Below are 7,277 nucleotides of genomic sequence, written 5' to 3'. Positions count from 1 at the left end.
GCGTCCTCCTCGGTGCCGTGCTTGTTTAACTTTTTCCCATCTGCCTCTCTCTGATTCCTCACAGAAACTTTTCTGACGGCCGGTCAGCAGAAGCCATGAAAGCTCTCTCTCTATTTGTTGATTCTCATGTCACCCGTTTTCTATGGAGGGGCTGGCTTAGCTCGGCATCAGCGCCAGGACAGCTGACTCTAGAGTTTCCATTCATCTCGCACACGCTCAGAAGTGACGGCTTTATTCAGACGTCCGGTGTCTCGGTCAGAGTTTGTCCCGCTCTCAGACGACAGATTAAGTTTAATTCCTGATGAACCGGCGCTCCTCAGATTGTGTTCTCGGCTCTAAGTGACAAATCTGAAGCAGGCGGAGGAGAGATGATTCCCCTCTGAGGATAAAACGTTTAATCCGACGACAAAGACCAGCTCAATCGAGAACCGAGCGACACAACAAGATCACAGACTTCTGCTGCTCTTAGGAATGACCAGAGCGACATCAGGACCAACATCAGGAAGTTTTGATAGAGAGAAAAACAGACAAAAACTTCTCCTGAACTACAATGATAGTCTTATTTAATATAGCATCAACCAACCTTTGTGTTAGATGGACATTCAGAGTTCTACAAAAACCTCGTGTCAGATCACTGAAGCCCGTCCTGTCATTGGGTGATTCCTTAAAGTTTACTCCACCACCATTTAGCATCAAACAAATTGAACTTAATTCCATGTTATCCTCCCAAAAAGCCCATTGCCACTTTGTCCAGTCCTAACAGTTGAAGTGAATGACTCTAATCCTCGGCTCGCTCCTAAACTCTAACAGGATTAAGGATAGAAGAGGGCCCTCCTTTCATTGAAAACGGGAGCCATGCTGAGTCGTGGACACACTGAATGTGTTTTCTGTCATTTTAAGTAGGATAGAAGGGTTGCGTTCTTGGAGCTGAAGCTCGTTTGGGGGGAAAAAAGCACAAATTTGAGCGCGAAGATCCAAAGAAAACAAAAGTACAGAAAGAATACATGAATAGATGGCGGTGTCCTGTTTTTGTTCTGATCTCCCTTATGAATATTCACCGTTTTATTTCAAAAACTTGACGTTTCATCTCAGCCAGTCCTTGTTCCTCCCTGCCTGCTGTCCTAGTTGTACCTGTGACAACACACACTCTTAAACACACATTTTTCCCAGCAGCCACCTCTGTATTGCCAAGTTGGAGCGGCTACAAAGAGAAACCCCTCGCTCTCGGGTGGAGTAATGACACAGATATAAAGGGGGGCGGGATCGCACGCGCTCACATCCACTCTGAGGGGTGGGATAAGGGACTGGAGAGAGGGGAGGAAGGGGGGAGAGCGGGGGGAAGAAAGGGAGGACCCACACGGAAACCATATGTGAGGGGACATGCGCTAAAGAGGTCTAAAATGTCCTGATAAATACGTAATATTCACCACACACGGTTTTTAAAGTCATGTAAAATTCACCTCCGGAGCTCCTGAGGTCGACGTTTGTGGTGACAAATGACAGAAAAGTGACAGAGAGGGAAAACCAGCTCAGCCAGTTCATTTTTAATGGGACCTGCTGGTGCTTTTTCAGGCAGATACGGGAATGACAGCTGGGCTTCTGCAGGCCCTCTGCACGCTTTCCCGGGCCTGACCCAGCTCACTGCATACTGGGTGCCCCGGTACTGGTGGGTTGGACTGCGTGCATTGTGGAGGATACCTGGAGAGGTAATGGTCCTGGACGATGGTCACCAGGAGGCCAGAGCAGGACAGGACCAGGGTTGATGCAGAGAAGTGCTGGACCAGCATGGAATGTCGGGTCGGGACAACTTTAGTGGTCCCAAAGATGAGGATCTTCACAAGCTGAAGGAGCTCTAAGAGCATACAGCAACGGAAAGCTACTGAGTGAAAGTTAATGTGTATAAAGCTAGATATAACTGGATGTCATCGGCATACAGGTGCAGCTTTGGGTGACTAATCTTAATTATGAGCACCATACGAATGAGGACAGCAGTTGGTCTAAACCTGACCCTTAAGGAACACCACTGGGGGAGTTTAGGATGTCCTGCATGCTCTTGTAAAAATATTTTATTGTGTTTGACTAAAACCAGACCCTGATCTGCCTTAGAGCACTGAAAGAACGGCTCAGCTGAATTTGGTCTGAGTTCTGTAAAGTAGGACGGTCTGGTCGAAGACGGTAGACCAAGGAGCTTCATTCTTATCTGATGTGGTTTAAATCGGTGATACTCAACCTGTGGCTCTGGAGCCACATGTGGCCCTTTTGTGATGATTTGTGGCTCTTTTATGTCTTAATTTTAAATATTATTCCCCCAAAAAACTTTAAAAGAGGAAAAATTTTTTGCTCCTTTTTAACCATTGTTTTCAACTTTTCACCCATTTAAGCTACCTTTTGCCATTAAATACCATTTTTTCCTACTTTTTTTGCCCATTTTGACACTTTTTTCAACTTTATACCCATTTTTGCCACTTTCATCCCATTTTTGCCCCTTTTCACCATTTTTTCTAACATTTTTCAGCAATTTAAGCTACGTTTTGTCAGTAAATACCACTGTTTTCCTAGTTTTTGCCCATTTTGACACTTTTTTTTTGCCACTTTAACCCCATTTTTGCCCCTTTTCACCATTTTTTTGGCCAGTTTTCGACCATTTAAGCTACCTTATGCCATTTTAATACAACTTTTCCCACTTTCTGCCCATTTCTACAATTTTTTTTCAACTTTTTACCCAATTTTTGCCGCTTTTATCGCATTTTTTCCCCTTTTTCACCATTTTTTCTAACATTTTTTGCCCATTTAAGCTCCCTTTTGTCAGTAAATACCACTGTTTTCCTAGTTTTTGCCTATTTTTGCCACTTTTGACCGCTTTTTGCCCATTTTAGTCACTTTTCACTCATTACTTGCCACATTTGGACCATTTAATATCAGATATAACTCTTTTTTTGTCACTTCTCACCCATTTTTTGCTGCTTTCTGACCCCTTTTCTCCCCTTTCCACCCCATTCTTACTCCCTTTCATCCATTTTTGTTGCTTTTTGACCATTTTTTTCTACCTTTAACTAATTCTTATTGTATTTTGTGCTGTTTTTGCTTCACCAAGTAGATTGTTTCTCTTGCAAAGGTGTTTTTCAACAATTTGGCCGTTTGGTTGAGCAGGGTTGAGTAACACTGGTTTAAATGGTCGCTGAAGAAGCTGCAGTGATGATTTTTCAGAGCATTGAAGTTTCTCTGATCTGGTTTACCGAGTTTAGAAAAGCTGGAGCCAAGAATACAGGACCAGGACTCACACAAACGCTCTCCCTCGACGCCTCTGAGACGATGAGGATGGGAAGTGTGTCAGCGAGCGCCGGTGATCACACACAGACGGAGATTTATCGTCAGATATTCTAATTAGAACGACATCAAAACAGGAAAGAGGTCCACCGTATCCCAGCAGACGGCAGCCTGTCCAACAGCCCTACCTTCACCGTGTGAGCGCGTACACCTCTGATCGACACTCGGGGAAACTTTCCAGGTCATTTCTGCTCCAGGGAGGAAAAACTGTGAAGTCGTCATTTCTGTGAATCTCACATTTCTGTCTGTTCTTTTTGACGGCAGTTTTTCTTCTTTTTTTCTGAGAGTTACACGGAGAGGTGGAACTGAACCTGCAACACCAATTTACCACAGAATAGTACATTTATGCCTCTGCATTCAAAAAAGCTGGGACTCTATGATATAAAGCATAACAGCATTTAGAAAACTCATTCCTGGATCAGATGTTCTCCCTGCTGTTCACTTCAGCAGGTTAGCTTCATTTATGCAGCAAAAGACAGGAGGAAACACCATAAATGACCAAAACACACAAGACTGAAAAAGGCTGAAACTCTGGGTAAAAACTAAAGAAAACCCAGATGAAAAAATCAACAAAAGAAGATTTAACAAAGAAAAGTAGAAATTAAAATGTAAAAGGAATTTATGGGGACGCTGGAGGCCCAGGTTTAAGTCCCGACTCTACCCTCTTTTCTTGACCCTTGTGCCCTCCTCAAATTTGCTACCGTCTGGACACCTTTGAGGCAAAAATGTACAGAAAAACTGCCGTTAAATCAGCATACATCAATAGTTTTTTCTACTTTTTCATAAATCTCTTAAACAACTTCAGACCTGCTCAAAACTACCAAACATTCAATAATTCTCAGAATTTTAGCCCTTTAAATGCCAGTTTGATTATTTGAAATATTTCATTTTTTTACTGCAAACAAAACCCCACAAAAAGTGGATTATTTTCCATAAAATAAATAGTAGAAAGATGGGGCTTTGGGGTGATAAGAGTCTTGGATGGTTCAAAGATTACCAACTACATGTATGAAAATATAAACACTTCCTGAAAACTTTATAGAATTTTTCTGGTGACTTATTTTTTTGATATATTTCTTTGTGCATTGTGAAATGAAAACCTGATAGACTGGTTCATAAATCGGTCGCATGGATGTGATGTATTTCACATTCATCTGCACTGTAAAAACTAACTCCAGTTTTTCTCAGAAACACTGAATTAAACTAACTCAGGTTTTTGTTCCCTGTTCTAAACTCCTATGATTAAGAGGTTCTCGCTCTCTTTGGCCGTAAAAGTGTCAGAGCTCCATTAACTCAGGTTTACTTCTTTAAACAGATTAAGAGTGGTAGGGCGGAACAGTGAAAGGGTTAAAAATGATTTGTGTCTTCTTAAAAATCCATAATAACTTTTTCAAATCTCTTTTTTCTGAGTTCAGAGAAGTCACTTTTATTCAAGTTTTCCCAGAATGCCCTTGGGCATTAGACCCTGTTGCACCACCAGTGAGTTTACCGACTCTGTTGAAGATGTCCCGCCTATGGAGCAGTGTTAGTGATGAACCATCAGCTCCTGGTTCAGAGGGTCGCTTCAGTTAGCCCTCAGACTGAACGGTAACTTAAAATGTCTGAAAAAAACTATTTTTTCAGGCTGTCAGTGTAATCAGTTACCTTTAACTTTCTTTTACAGTGCACTGCCAATGACTGAATAGGAAGTATTTCACTCTCAAAGTAGATGATTAAGCTTCAGTTCTGCAAACTCTCATTAATATTGGAGTTTCAAGTTTGTAGTGGATTATTCTTAGTGTTCAAAACTAAGTGACATGCCAGGTGGAGTTGTTTCACACATTCATCTGGAAACCTTCAATACTAAGTGTTTGGGAAAGGGCAGAGGCTTTGAAAAAAACTTGGAGTGTGACCGGATGAGCGTTCTGTCTGTCACATCTCTACGGGCCAATCAGAGCAACAAAACATGACGCAGCCGCAACTGAGGTGTGCGTGCGCAGCTACCGAGGAATAACGCGAACCATGGCGACTGTAGACATGTCAGTACTCGACTTTTGTCATTTTTGAAAGGAAAACAACTCACTGCTGTTCTTTGTTCTTCTTTTAATGAAGAAATGTCGTCAAGTTCTGATCAAACTGGCGCTTTAGCAGCATCCACGCTAATCTCTTCCTCCATAACTGCACCAGCTCTTGCTGCTGCTTGCTGACGTCACGACTCTGTCGTGCCTGAAAGTACTGCCCCTCGGTGCTGATTGGTCCTGTCACTTTCTAACCGGGCCCAAACGGTTCAGACGGGAGCTTTGAAGATGGATTCACCAGTGAGAAACACGGAAACAGGCGTATCCATCTGCTTTGCAAGGTTAGATAAAACTAGTATTGAAAACTTAAACTAAAGTTAGCATCAATGTTTGTGATATTAAGTTGGTGTAATTGTAGCTCATTTAAAATAGTTATTCAAACTCACAAAAATCAAGTTCAGTTTGTTATTTCCGAGGCAGAAAATTAAACTCTTTTTAAAGTTAGCTTAACTTAGTTTATTTTACGGTGTGGGAAACCTCTCATAAAAAAACGAGTTTGGGAAGGGCACACAATTTTCCTGGAAGCTGACTGGACCCTAACGTTCTGTCCGTCACATTTAGAATGGCCAATCAGAGCCACAAGACAAAATGAGGTAGTAGGCATGAGCTACACATGCTAGCGCTGCTCAAGTGTTTGAACGGCGAAGCGTGTCATTGGCTAAAACTCATGCAGGAGCCAATCGATCGATGTGAAAACATCTTTGCTAAGAGAAGCTTCCGGTGAGGCTTCTAGCTCTTTTTTTTGTAAAGTGGTGGAGGTCTGGTTAGACTGCTGCTTTTCTACAGCTACATCCGAGCTAACTGCTACATCTAAGCTAACGGCTCCACCGGTGGCTGTGATTGCTGCGGCAGAAATATCCTGATGAGGTTTGTTTCTTCCTGCTGTAAATTCAGACATAAACCTCGGTGAAGGAACAAGCATCAGCCAAGTTTATAATCTAACCTTGTGTTTGAGTGTGGCGCCGGTCCAGCTGCCCTACCGTCACCCTGATTTAATCAGATCCTCAGGGGGGAACCTTCCTCCCAGAGGGGATTGGTTTCCCAGGGGACACTGGGGCACCAAGGACAGTGAAGACTACGTGGTCCACCACTGACAGTCTATAGCAGAGGCCCTGGCTTTATCCAGGAGAAGCTGAATCGTGTTTATGTTTGGGGAATGAACCATTTTTGTTGGATTATTGGATAAAAGCTGCAGATCGGGGCCATGGTTCTGGTTTAAGTGGGGTTTGGGAGTCCAGATCCTTCCAGGGTTAGAGGTTTTTGAACTCAGCACAGAAACAGCCATCTGATCACAGAACTCAGGAGTTGTTGGTCTACCTCTAGACCAGAGGGGGGTTCTCCTAAGAACAACCTCCAGACCTTCATCTGAGTACCGCTCTGCTTCATGGTCTCACTTTAATCTGCGAGACAGAGCGCCGTCTTCACCGTCATGATCAGGAGTCAAACCGTCTCAGGATGAAGAAGGAGAGGAGGGAAGATGCTGAACAAACACTCCCCGTCCAATCAGATTGATCCGTCACATGAGGAGGGCGGAGTCAAAGGATGGAGAGACTTTAAAAAAAACCTGAAAACACAGAGAAGATCAGGATAGATGGAAATGAGGAGAGAACAACGATGTTCTGAAGAAAGCAGAGAGGAGAAAAACAGGAAATACTGGATCAGAATTAAATAAAGGTAAATCTGTGAAAGAGATGGAGAGGAAGTGGACGGACCATTAGGAGACAGAGAATAAGAAGGATTTCTCTCAACAGTTTAAAACAAAGGTCAGTCTGATTTAAACTGAGGAATTTCAACATTTTCAGCTGCATGTAAAACATTCTGGTGTGCTATTCTAAAAATTCATCTTTTAACTGTAACATTCACTGTTATGTCTTTAGCTTTTCAATGGAATAT

This window comes from Cheilinus undulatus, linkage group 22, assembly GCF_018320785.1.
Source record: "Cheilinus undulatus linkage group 22, ASM1832078v1, whole genome shotgun sequence".
Classification (NCBI taxonomy): Eukaryota; Metazoa; Chordata; class Actinopteri; order Labriformes; family Labridae; genus Cheilinus; species Cheilinus undulatus.
The sequence above is the reverse complement of the archived record's forward strand: the minus strand, read 5'-3'. Positions refer to the sequence as shown.